Consider the following 14,178-nt stretch of genomic DNA (forward strand, 5'->3'; position numbering starts at 1 on the left):
AATGTATGAAACCTTTGGCCTTGGGGGCTCTGTATGTATGTGTGTTGGACTGCAGACGTCACTTTGGATGGGGTGGGGAGTCTTCCCCTCTGTTGTCCTGGTACCGACAGGCCAGACTGAAATTCCAAGGGGCAGCGATGCAGGGTTTACAATAGAGGGAGCATTAAATGGGGCTGGTTCTCTATTTAAACACAAACATCTCAGACAACTGGCCTCCAGGCAGGACCCTGCGTGTGTTGAGGAATGGCTGCCTGGCAATGAAGTCACCTGGTAAAGGTCTGACCTGAAAGGTTATAAAAGGACTCACAGGGGACGACTCAGTGAGATGCACAGGAGTTGTGGCGGTAGAAGGGAAGGAGGATGGACCATCAAGATCAGAGGGGGTGAGCTGAGAGGGAAGAGGGGATGGCTCCATGATTCAGAATCAAAGCCATGCATTGCAGCAGGAGGACCCTGGCTGGCCAGACAACCCTGAAAGAATGCTCTGGAGTGGGGGGCGAAACCAGAAGCAGGACCACAGGTGTAGGGTTTATTCATGCTGTGTAGCGTAGCTCTGGGTATCTTGTACATAGCAATGGTGAATTAGGTGTGTGTGTGTGTGTGTGTGTGTGTGTGTGTGTGTGCACACGCACACCTCCTTGAAACAACAGCCCAGCTGGCTCAGGCTGTCAGGTGGAGTGCTGGGAGTGGCGTGTTCAAACTATCAGGGAGGGGGGCTGAGGGCTGGTGCCAGCAGGGACTGGGCCATGGGGTTACAGCTTTCAGGAGATGGTGATAGAAGAGCTGCACCCCCAGAGTGAGATCAGAGGCACTAAGTTAGGGACTTAGGCTTAAAACACGCAGACGCCAGAGTCTGGTGGGTAGCCAAGAAGCGGGCTTGACTGGAGCTGGGATGGGGGCACATGACCCACTGGCCAATGTATGTTGCCACCTGTAGCAAGGCTCCAACAACTCAAACTGAAACGAGCCCTGCCCTGGCAGGCCAGTGACTAACAAAATGTAGTCAGTGGTTTTAGTTTATTATTCATTTATGATTAACACAGAATCATAGAATCCTAGGACTGGAAGGGATCTCGAGAGGTCATCTAGTCCAGTCCCCTGCACTCATAGCAGGACTAAGTATTATCTAGACCATCCCTGACAGGTGTTTATCTAACCTGCTCTTAAAAATCTCCAATGATAGAGATTCCACATCCTCCCTGGGCAATTTATTCCAGTGCTTAACCACCCTGACAGTTAAGAAGTTTTTCCTAATGTCCAACCTAAACCTCCCTTGCTGCAATTTAAGCCCATTGCGTCTTATCCTAACCTCAGAGGTTAAAGAGAACAATTTTTCTCTCTTGTCCCTGTAACAATCTTTTATGTACTTAAAAACTATCATGTCCCCTCTGTCTTCTCTTTTCCAGACTAAACAAACATATTTTTTTCAATCGTCCCTCATAGGTCATGTTTTCTAGACTTTTAATCATTTTTGTTGCTCTTCTCTGGACTTTCTCCAATTTGTCCACATCTTTCCTGAAATGTGGCACCCAGAACTGGACACAATACTCCAGCTGAGGCCTAATCAGCGTGGAGTAGAATTACTTCTTGTGTTGTGTTTACAACTCCTCCTAATACATACATGTCCTGTTATGTATAATCATTGTCTGTTAGAGTTAAATAGAAGCATAAGATTGATTGATATTTAGAGGAAATCATGTAAGTAAGAAAGGCTGGTCCGCAAGTCCTGTAGACTGACGCCTGCAAGATTTTAGCTTAGCTATTTTAGGCCTTGGAGATAAGAAATGCTGACATAAGTAAATGAATGAAGACTAACCAATGCCCTAAGATGATGGGAAAAGAGGCACTGCGCGGCAATATGTGAAAAATCAGCTGGAAGATTAATTTTAAATCATAAAATGCTGTAGCAGCACATCCGGCTCCAACATGTGTCTTAACCACAGGATACAGGTGGTGCTGCAATGCGAATGAGAATAAAGAGAACCTACGCAGCCTATGGAAACCAGGGTCCCTTAAGTTTCTAGGGGAACATCAGCCCAATAAGGAAAAGAGGGGGTGACACATTCATGTACACAGCCAGAACATCGGTATAGGCAGAATCACATTAGAAAAGGGGGTGCCCAGAGGAAAATGGCGCTTGCTGTCGGAGAACGCCAGCAGGGCTCATCCCTTCACTGATGATCAAGCCATAAGAGAGCCATCAGCCCCTAACACTGTCTAGGAGGCTGTGAGGCTGGCTGTAGTTGTAACTGGTGCATGGCTAGATCTGGGAGTTGTCCATGCTGTGACTTTCATAACGTTGTTGGTAAGTTTAATAAAATTGATAAAAGAGAGAGGCCCTTGTTCTTGTGATTGCCTGTGTTACTCGCCTGTGGTTTCATGTGTTCCTAAGAACTCTAGCTCTAAAACAGGCAGAGTGAACTCTATGGCCTGATCTACACTGGGGGGGGGGGGGGGGGGATTGATCTAAGTTACGCAACTTCAGCTACGTGAATAACATAGCTGAAGTCGACATACTTAGATTGACTTATCCCAGTGTCTTCACCGCGGTGAGTCGACTGCTGCCGCTCCCCCGTCGACTGCCTGCGCCTCTCACGGCGCTGGAGTACAGGAGGCAACGGGAGAGCGCTCGGGGGTCGATTTATCGTGTCTAGACTAGATGCGATAAATCGACCCCCACTGGATTGATCGCTGCCCGCCGATCCGGCAGGTAGTATAGCCATACCCTAAGGAACATGAGGCTGTAGCTGCCAGAGCCGAACCCTCAATGGTGTAATATCACAGCACTACAATTAATGTTAAATAAAAACAAAGGCTACAAAAAGGAAACGCCCTGCAGCCCCGTTAGCTCTGACTCTATGCCCTTGTCCGCCGCAGCATCTCCCAGCCCCTGGCACAGGGCTTGGCTGAGCCCCATGTAGGCTGTTAATCCCACGCTTGCTGCTGCTCCTCCAGCGTGGGCGCATGACACAGTCCGGGGCGTATTTGTCATGTAACCGGCCTGTGGTTATTGTCAAGGCACAGCACAGCTGGGTTTGTTGGCAGCCTGCATGATGTCCCCGCAGCCACAGGATTTAGTGACTAATTTGCTCACCCAGGTCAGAAGGAGATGAGGCACCGGCACTTTGGGGCACCAGCCCCCTCACCCCGAAGGCCCAGCGTATTGGGAGGTGGTGGGTTGCCCAAACAGCTGCCTGAATGCAGGGGACCTGGCTTCTTAGATCTCCTCAATGGGTTGCCTAAGACGCTGATCCCGTCACGCTCAGGAGCAGGGAACACTGGAGGCCGCTGAGCAGGGTACGTGCCCCTCTGCAGAGCCCTGCAGATGCTAACGCTAGTGCTGGTGCTGACAAGTCACAGCAGCAACGGGAAACTGGCGAGTGTATAACCCACTGAGCCCTGGGCTAGGCCCAGTCCGTGACGGCGAGAGCGACACAGGTGCCCTCTCACCGCAGGGCAGCACCCTGTCGTGAGGTCCTTAAGAGCATGTATCCATGTCAGCAAAGCCCCACAAGGTGCAGCATGCAGGAGCCAGCAGACCTGCCTGGTAGCCCAGGGCCCCTCTGAGGCAGCGCTCCAGAGCACAAGCCATTGGGAGAGGTTATGGGTGCGCTGCTCTCCCTGCTCTGAGGCAAAGCCTCAGCGGGTCCATGCTGCACCGTGACCTGGAACACTGTGCGCTGTAGAAGGGGCTCAGACACCATAGGGATGGGTAAAAATCCATCACCCAAGCCAGGACCTTAGCTGGCTCCCCTCAGCCCAAGTGGGTGGACAAGGAGGTAAGGGTGTTACCCGCACCACCCACCCTTACCCCGGTCCTAGGGCTCAGGGCGTCAGAGGTGCCAACTTTCTGATTTCCCAAGGGTCTCAACCCCCCGGCTCTGTCCCAGGCCCCTCCCCCACTTCACTTCCAAGGCCCCACCCCGCCCTGTACCACCCCTCCCCCGAGTACGCCCCCACCCTCATTCCACCTCTTCCTGCCCCTGCTCCTCCCCCACCCCCCAGCACCTCCTGCCCGCCACTGAACAGCAGATACTTGGTCTGCGGGAGGCATTGAGGGGAGTGGGAGTGGGAAGAGCTGATTGGCAGGGCCCATCAGTCAGCGGGAGGCACTGGGGGGAGGGGGAGAGCTGATTGGTGGGCCCGCTGGTGGGTGCTGAACACTGACGTACCCATGGAGTCAGCACCTATGCAGGGCATAACCTCACACTCCAGGGCACCCACCTTTACCCTGTTCCTAGGGCTCAAGGCATAACCCTGTAAATTCAGTCACCCACCCTTATCCTTCCGTGGGCTCAGGGCATAACCTTACACTCTGTGGGTTTGCAGGGCCTTTTACCAGTGAAAGAGCCTTACACAGTAATATCCTTAACCTCTATTTATTAACCATCACCAAAACAGAACACACACGCTAAGCATTCAATGCTCACCACTGCCAATAAGGCAGACGAACTTTTCCTGGTGGCCAGTCAGGATCACGTCATCTGAGGACTCCAGCTTTTGCATGCTATTGTTGGCAGCAGGGTGTTGAGGTCTGGCAGCTCTGGTTGTGGGGCTGTCCCCTTGAGTTGCTGCCAAAGAACTTCCCTTTGGACCCCAGGTTGTATAGTGAAACTTGAGTCCTGCTTAGCTATACCCATCTTAGCCCATTATGAAACAATTCTTTAACCAATCACCCCCTACCACCTTAGTCGATTTACACCTTGCAAAGTTAGTTATGTAACAAACAATCGAAGAACCAGACAGAGACCCTACAGATAAACAATAGCAAAGTGGGGACCACAAAGGCAAGACAATAAAGAAGTAGCGATTTCACACCCACAACTGTTGAGGAGTGGTTCCTTGCCAGGTAGAATGCCATCGAAGTTTTCTTTAAACATCTTAAGATCTGTTTCTTTCTCTGGTGATGGTGGGTACTATTGGGAGAGGGGGGCCCTTCTGAACAGACAGATGCTACATTGTTTTGATATTATTTAGAAGGAATGTGAGGATGTGACTTCCGGCTTCTTGGCTCATGGCTGCTGCTCTCCTAATATGGCTGCAGAAAAAGGCCTCAGACCTTACAAGGGGGGTTGGCCCATCCTGTCCTGTAGCACCAGGGCTCCTCGTAGCCAGGGAAGCAGGCAGGGGCCCCTCCGGTACTAGTGTAACTACATCTGTGTTCCTCTCCAGGTGAATCGGAGGGACCGTCGGCCTGGGGCAGAGAAGCTGTCCATGAGGGAGCTTGGTGCCTGCACCCCTGCAAAGGTAATGGGACCTGGGGCTCCAATCCATTAGGCAGCTTTGACAAATCTCAGCCTAAATGTATATAAATATGGGGTGCCAAGGAGGTGAACTGCACTGCACCAGCTAGCATCTAATCAGACTCTGCCCTCTTTTCAACTGTGTCTTGTAGGCCCTATATTGCTAAAGGTGCAAGAGATTCTCCTATGCCTCTGGTCTTGGGGTAGAAAGACCTGCCTGCTAGCCCTGTCAGTACTGTGCAGTTATCACTAGCTATGGCCCACAGCATTGTGACCCCTGTGAGGTGCCCAAGTGGCCACAGATCTATACCTGGCTCAAGCCATTCCTGAGCTGGGCAAGCTGTTGCCTGACTGAACTGAGAAGCTCAGGCGTGCCTCATGCTGGGAATGAGGGGGTCTGCAATAGCAGCGAGATGGACTAGCAGGGCGGGATCTAGGATATGCCTTTCTAAGAGGAAAGGGCTAAATCCGGAGACATTTTATTACAAATTCTGTGGCCCAGGCCTTGCATTTGGTTCTTTGACCATCCCCCGCAAATTGCCTTCCACAGGAACTATTGGTGAGGTCTAATTTGATAACCTCCCACCCTCCTTCCAGGCCCGACATAAAGCAAGACTGGCCAATTTTTAACAACTGTCTGATTGCTCCTCTGCTGGTGTGAAGGGCCCGTGGAGCTGGTGCCTGACCTGTGTGAACACACGTGCACGTGAGCACACACTTTTTACATCGTTTCACTTTTACCTGAAAAAGCCAACGATCCATTTAACCCCTTGCCAACTTGATGGCTGGCTCTTTGCCACAGCGCTGACAAAGATCAATTCATAACTAGGTATTAACTCAGAGACCTGAAGAGGAAGTAAACGCTGCCTGCAGACAATCTCAACCAAAAAAAAATGGGCTGAGATTTTGCCTCAAGTTACACAATCCTTCAAGACGTGAACTCCCCTCTCTTCCTTCTTAAAGCTCCTTCCCCTTTTGCAGCTGGTGAAACTGGGGAGAAATGTAAATAAGGAAGCACATGTCACAGCGGGACGTGTCAGTTGCACTCGTGCCAGGTGACCCCCGGAAATACTGAGGGGTTGATCGTTGGGAGATGATGCAAAGGCCTCACCCTCTGCAACACAGCCCAGGAGTTTGTGCTGCTGCCTTTCCAAAGCAGGAGCAAATCGGCATGTGCCTGTCTGCTGGTTCACTTTGAAGCAGTGAGAACCACATTAAAAATGATTCCATTGCCCAGAAGGAATAGGCCTTTGGAGCGGGCTAGCAGAAACCGCATGTCAGGGCAAATTTATTCAAACCTGCCCCGAAGGGCAGCCGTGTTTGTTCCAGACATGCCACAGTGCTGTCCACCCCAAAGTCACCATGCCATCAGATCAGGGCTGTTCACAACCTCCCAGCAAATTCAGCCCAAGCCACAGCATTTGTGCGTTCCAGGCTGATCACTGCAACTCAGTGCATGTAGGCGTGAGACTGCAATGACCCAATGGGGATAACACAGAAGCTCGTCTGTGAGATGCATGAGGTCCTAGTAATGCAGCACACCCCAGCCTGCCCTGGCACCCCACTGGTGAGAACATGGTTCGAGGGGGCAGTCCTGAGAAGGAGGACCAGCAAGAGGCTGAAGCAGAGAAGCTGGTCAAGACTTGTCTGGATGGCCTGCTTTTCCACTGAGCTGCACATGTACACATGTGCACATGCTCCTGCACAGAGCCCCTTTGCCAGGGGTAAATGGCAACGCAAGGAGCGGGGCAGACGTGAAGCTGGTTCACCCTGTCTGTGGGGCAGTGCTGAAATTGACGTGTGTAGCAGCAGATGCCGGGAGTCCCACCAGCGCTAGAGTTAAATCCCTTGCTAGGACCTATTTGTGAAATGATTTTCCAAACCAGTTTAACATGCCCACCTCCCCGCTCCATGGACTAGTGATGTGCTGGGCCTCATTACGGTCTGCCAGCACTACGCTGGAGACTCAGCTGCCCAAAGCCCAGCCATATCCTGACCTGCCCAGCCCAAAGCCAGGGCAGGCTCTTTAACCCAGCTAAAGATGACACATCTCAAGCTGGGCAAAAGTTCCCCTTCTTTCTACTGGCTGCAGGTCATGCTGCTTTACCCCGCTGGGGCTGCCATTTCAAATGTGAAGAACGTGAGTCACGGGGACATGACTTTACTTTGACTTACAGTCCAGGTCTGGGGCTGGGATTTGGGCTGTGTTGTCTGGGATCATTACAGACCTGCCCAAGTGTTACTTCGGTTAGCAGGCTATTACACTGCAGCACTGTGTGTGTGGCTATTAAGTGTGTACATACATGCATTTTACACGTGTATGTCACAGCCTAGCCTGCAGCATGTAAATACATCATTGTTCTCCAGGTAATAGAGAATGGGAACTTGTAGGGAACTGTTTCAGGTCTGTATGTATGTGTATACCGGAGGGAGATAGTTACCATTCCCTGTTCTCTGTGTTTTGCTGGTCACATGAAGTCAGCAATTGCTTTTGATTCAGTTAATCTCTGCTCATTTTATAGATTTACAAACTAAAATGTGGATTTTGTCATTCTAAAATGACCTGTCATGGGCAGGTTAATAGGCAGTAGGTGCAATATACAAATCAAATGCAAGATTATATGGGCAAGGCTATGCTGTAAAATTAAGTCAACCTAAGTTACATCGACTTACAGCCACCGCAGTAATTAAACTGCTTTTGCTTGTCCACCCTATGCTCCTTGTGTCAGCAGTGCGCGTCCTGATTGAACTGTCAGTGTGGGGCATTGTGGGACAGCCTCTGAAAGGCAGCAACAGGTGATGTAAGGAATGCAGTGTCTACAATGACACTGCGTCGACCTAACTACACTGACCTAAACGCTATGCCTCTTGCGGAGGTGGAGTTATTACATTGGTGTAGTGGGTAAGTTCAATCAGTGGGAGCTGCATTTTAATGTAGACACTGACAGAGGCAGATGGACGTAAACTGCCATGCGTCAACCTAACTCTAGTGTAGACCAGGGCTAAGACAGCAGTACATTTGTTTACCTCCAGAACTATTTGTTCAATAACTGCATAAGCAACAGGAATGCATCAAAGTAATAAGAAGTCAATTCTAATGGGGGCTGGGCAAATACAGCAGAAACACTTATTGGGAAGTCAGTCACATTTGCCTTCAGTTTCCACAGCCCACACCCATTCTAGCAAATGAGTCAATTCTGAAGGAATGTTTACCAACGTTATGCATAGTATAAACAGGGCAGAAAGCCAATTTCAAATACAGCACTGCCTCTATGGCCAACTAAGTTTGAGAGTTTCCCCTAATCAGTCAGGAAATGGAAACATATCACATCACAGTTCATATGCTGAATGTCAAATACTTTCTACACCTGCTTATAACAATTTCAGAAGGTCTCATTTTTTGGTCTGATGCAGAGCTGAACAAAAAGTCAGAACCTCAACATTTTTCACAAAACAGAATTCTTGTTTTCCAGCCAGCTCTAATTAGTTGGGGACCATTTAAAAGTAATTAATGAATTTAAGAGAATTGGGATCTAGGCAAAAATAAAGGGGCAATTCATTGAATAACTTATTTGTCATGGGTTATTTACCAAGCTCTAATCATCATACACCATAAAACAATTGGAGTGCAGAATATTTACTTTTCCATGGCTCACTGATTCTGGCTGTTCTTGCTTTATATACTTAAACTGTCTCTGGCTATGTCTACACTACAAATTACTTAGGTATAAATAAGTAGCTCAGGGATGTGAATAATCCACACGCTTGACGGACATAAGTTATACGGACCTCAGCGCTGGGGGTGGGCAGTACTATGTCGGTGGGAGAGCTTCGACTGCCAACGTAGCTATCGCCATTCACGGAGGCAGGAATTATTAAGTAGATGGGAGCACTCTCTCCCATTGGCTTAAAGCATCTTCACCAGGAGTGCTACAGCTGCGCTGCTGTAGTGTAGACATAGCCTCTGTGTGGAACGACAAGGGGGGTGAGGCAATATCTGTTATTTTGGTGAGGGAGACAAGCTTTCGAGCCACACAGAGCTTTTCTTCAGGGCTGGGAAATGTTCCCAGAGTCACGGCTAGATACAAGGGGGAACAGATTGTTTAGTCTATGTAGTTCACACACATTTCAAGGGCCCAGTCAAGGAGAAGTGGCCTGTTAACCCCTCGCTAGTCATGGGGGGGGGAGGGATATGTGGGGGCTTGTTAGTAGGTTATAGATTGTTGTAATAAACCACAAATCCAGTGTGTAGCAGAGTTGGGAATTTACACTCCCAGGCTCATCTTTTGAAAGCATTGTGCAGGTTTCCTTCAAGGCCGAGGACTGAGAAGCGATACGTCTATAGGTTTTGCAGTTGTAGTGGCAGGGCCTGAGTTGGGGTGTCCTGGCTTGTGGGGCGCTTGCTTCTGATGATCTGCTTGGAGAGGCTGGGGGGGTTGCTTTGAAGCCCAGACTGTGGAGTATTAAGTGTCGTTCATTGTTTGGGCAGGGTGGTGTTGGTACAAGGGCCCACAACTCAGTCATTCTCCAGGAACACTGATTTGCTCTTATCATCTTGGAACAGCATCATCAACCTTTCCCCAAGCCAGGCTGATATGGGTGTCTGGCTGGGGTTCCGGTATCTTCCTGGTCCAAGCACACCCAAGGCTGCTAATGATCAACTACACATGACTCACAAGCCTGGTTTTCTTGAGAAGCCACTGAGCAAGGCAATGACTTGGCGGATGCTACGGAATTTTGTGCTCACGTACAACTTTGAGGAAGTTCCCAGAGTCCACAGGTTAGTGGCAAGCACATCAGGTCTACATGGAAACTCTTCCCAGCTACATCATCCATCTTCCATCCCAGCACAGACAGGGAGGCTCCTGGATCAGTGCCAGAGGGGGAGCGATTAAACCTTGTGTAAATGCTTTTGGCAAACCCGTCCTCACCAGTCTGCACTGTGGAGCAGTCTGTACTTCTTCACAGCCGGGTGACCTTCACACCCATACCGAGGGCCACACAACATGGCAGCCCACAAAGATTTAATCCCCAAATTCAACATGAGCAAGGCACCGTCAGACCCGGCACAGCAGCACATTCAGGGATAGTCACAGCTGGGAATGTGCTGCACTAGTTTGCACTCAGTCTTTGCAAGCTCACTTTGGTTCTTGATGCTTCCTGAGTAGTTCTAATTAGAGTCCAAGACTTTGCATCAGCTGCTGGCTAAGGGGGGGAAGGAGGCAGCAGAGACCACAGGAAAAGAAGTAGGAAGGGAAGGTGCAGGCCATCCCAGGGGAGAGGATAAGGAGGTAGCAGCCTGCAAGAGAAAGCAAGACAAGGTGGGTGAGTTAGTGTCTTTTACTGGACCAACTTCTGTTGGCAAGAGACAAGCTTTCGAGAAAGCGGAAGGTGAAAGGGAAAGCGGCAGCCAAGAGGGGAAGAGAAAAAGGGGAAGTCACAGGGGAGAGCCGAGATCATAGGACTGGAAGGGACCTTGAGAGGTCATCGAGTCCAGTCCCCTGCACTCATTCCCTCCCACCCCTTTTCCCTACTCCGTCCCAGAAGAATGGGCTCAGCCCCGCATCTGAAAGCCGACCAGTCCGTGGGCAGTCGGGGAAAGCGCTCGCTCAGCCATTGTGTGGGCTTGCTTCCCTTATCCTGCCACCCCCTTGAGGCAAAATCATGGCCGAGGATGGGAGAGCCGAGGGTGACTCCAGGAGCCCCAGCAGGAGAAGTGTCACCGCTGCCCACGTTCCACCGCCTCAGGAACCCACTTGTGGGGTGAACTACCCTTGTCCCTCAGCTTGTGACCCCGCTGGATACAGACTGCCCCATGGAGAAGGGTCCAGTGAATAAAGGCCCATCAACTCCCAGTGAATAAAGGGCTCTTGATAGTTAAGGACTGTTCAGCAATTCCCCCTCCCCAACCCACACCTTGGAGAACAAGAGTCTCCCAACTACAAAGGACTCTTGGCCCCTAATTACTGTGATTAATCTGGTAGCAAGAAACTACCTTGCCAACAACCCCTCCACATCACTGAGCCCCTTCCCTGGCCAGGAAGCGGGGAAATCCCTGGCCCAGGAAGTGACCTGGCTCTTGGAAAAACAGCTTGGCAGGTGGCTGCAGGGAGAAATCCCCGGGGAAGTGTGTACAAAGCTGGCTGTGGCTGTGACGGCCGGAGGCTACAGCTCGGTGCGGGTCTGTGTGCGACTAGAGGGGAAGCAGCAGCGACTGGGCAGAGAACCGGTGCAGAGCAGCCCCACTGACTGATTCCGGCCTGGAAACTGCAAACACCTATTTGCTAGAAGAGACACTGGCCTGGAAAGAGAAACCCAGCCACTAGGTCTAATTGGCCCCTGATTGGCCTGCCCACCCGACCAGGGCCCAGCTACGAACTGCTGTGCTGTCTCTTTACTTTAAGCCACAGTACTAGGGTATTTGCAACCTCCTTTCTTGCCAGCCTCAGTAAAATACCCCTTCACTTTAGCCATGCACCTGAGTGGCTACTGCGACCCACCAGAGCTAGCACCTACAAGGCCTTGCTGCTGAAGCGCCTGCGGGGTACACCAGGCACACTCCTGGCCCCGTAGGGGTGTGGTGGGCTCCAGCCTTGCGCAGTCCCAATAATTACATTATAATGGTGAGGAGAGAGGAGCTGGGGCAGCCCTGAAGGAAGCTGGAAGGGGGCAGGTTCTTGGTGGTTTATTTCAGTGCTAGCAGGGAAGGGTCTCAAGAGTTTTCTCCCTGGGGCAGTTGCACAGGATCAGCCCTGCCAAGGCAGCAGCATCAGGACGGAAACCTGCAAAGGCTGCAGGTTCTGCTCCTGGCTCCCAGTTCGCTTACAGATCTTCCTGATGCCGAGCCTCTGGCTCCCTGCCGCTCGGTGGTGCTCGGCTGCAGCTTCTCATTCTGGCCTGAGGCACACCCGCTCCTTTTTTTGACCTGTTGGCGTTTCCTTGCATTTGTGGCTGGGGAATTTGCCCCTTTTTCTGCTCTCGGCTCCACTGGCAGCAGTTTTCCCCTTCTGTCACTCATCACTTAGGTGGAGTCACAGCTCCAGCTGTCATGGATTACGATGCACACATAGTTCTATAGCAACTCAGCAGAGCTTGATACTTAAGCACAAGCGTTTCCTTCTTACACAATCCCCTGCCCTTTGCCCTTTCGTGTGCTGTTTGCTCCAAGGAAAGGTAGCGTCCCCAGAGCTACCAACGGGCAGCTTCACCGCCCAGCATAACCCTGGACCACTGCCCCTCCCAACCCAGCACTCCCTTCCTTCTCCCAGCAGGCCCCCACACTGGCTGCTCAGACTCTGGGGCAATTTTCCGAGGGGCTGTTTAATTCATATTCAGTGTAGCAACGTAAGTTATGGGTGTGGAGTGGGAGAATTCTACTTGCCTCCGAGGCCAGGACACCCCATCCTGATCCCGTGCCAGCAGATTAGATAGCTCACCCATCACTGAAGGGTTTATGTTCCAGAATTCACCCTCATGGAAAGGGAATGCCCCAGAAGAATTTTTTGGTGTCCTCTATTGGAAGATGACAGAGGACGATTTCTTAGCAGCTAGACAAGGACAAACCCAATATGTTGGCTTGATGGAGGGGGAACATGTCTGCACTGGGGTTAAATTGGTTACTCACTTTCCCAGTCACTGTTTTTTGAGATATATTGTGCACAGTATGTATGCATGCACCTGATGTGCTTAAGTCAGAGGCTTTTGACAGCAGTACCGGTGGGTGGAGCTTGTGTCCCTGCTATCTTTATGCTTGGAGACAAGGTTTTAGAGAGGTGCAACTGCCAACTCTCTCTCATTGGTTAAACTTCCTGATTATGGTGCTTGTGAGTTTTACTCCAGGTGGACTAGTGAGAGAGATTAGAAATATGTTTTCAGTTGCTAGGCTACGATTTATGTTAGTTGATCAAAACAGGTTCCTGAAGTAGTCTGTTCATATAATCAGATTGTTAAAGTGTCAGTGCCTAAATCAAAAGAGATGGGTTCATTTTCATGGAATCGGTGTATACACTGAAAATGAAGAGAAGAGACTAAATTAAAAAACTTCAAAGACTAAATTAGTAAAACTGATACTATACAGCAAAACTGATACTATACAGCTGTTGAGTACAATAAAAATGTTCATAAATACACCGCTACCTCGATATAACATGACATGATATAACACAAATTCGGATATAACGTGGTAAAGCAGTGCTCCGGGGAGGCGGGGCTGCACACTCCGGTGGATCAAAGCAAGTTCAATATAACACGGTTTCACCTATAACACGGTAAGATTTTTTGGCTCCCGAGGACAGCGTTTTTAAAACTAACACTATTAAAAACTAGCCTACTCATATTTTTCCTCCATTCTTTTGGGGAACCAAAGAGAAACTCTTTATCTGGAATGCCACTGGATTGATTTGAGTTCATTGTAAAAGAAATTGCTGAGCAGGAGAAAATGCCATTTGGTTTTTAAATGAAGGCTTTGGCCATGACTGATCTAAGTAGCCACATCAGTAAGAATGTGACGGTTTATGCCCCTAGGGTCAGGGCAGTGCGACCTAATGGCCAGAGTCTATAGCATCACCCTTAGATGCAGGGCAGTGTGGCCTAGGGGCCAGAGTCAATAGGGGTGGGGCACACACCAAGGTGTGGCAGCCCTGGTGGGGGGCCCAGGCCCTCCCGACCCCACCCAGGGCCCTAACAGTGGCGTAGCAACTTGCCACTGACTCGGGGGTGGGGTTCCTATGGAAACACGCTGAGGTACCACTCTGTCACCCTCCCTGGGTCACTTCCTACTAGTGTCTGCATTGGGATCTCCCATGAGACTTCGGGTTCTCCGTTGTCAGCTGGGCCGGTTGCCTCCTCTGGCTCCTCCAGTCGCTGGAGTTCAAGTGGGCCCAGGGAGGCTCTGATCCCGGCGCAGGCAGGGGCTGTGGCTGGCCCTCCTCAGGGG

This window comes from Malaclemys terrapin, chromosome 10, assembly GCF_027887155.1.
Source record: "Malaclemys terrapin pileata isolate rMalTer1 chromosome 10, rMalTer1.hap1, whole genome shotgun sequence".
NCBI lineage: Eukaryota > Metazoa > Chordata > Testudines > Emydidae > Malaclemys > Malaclemys terrapin.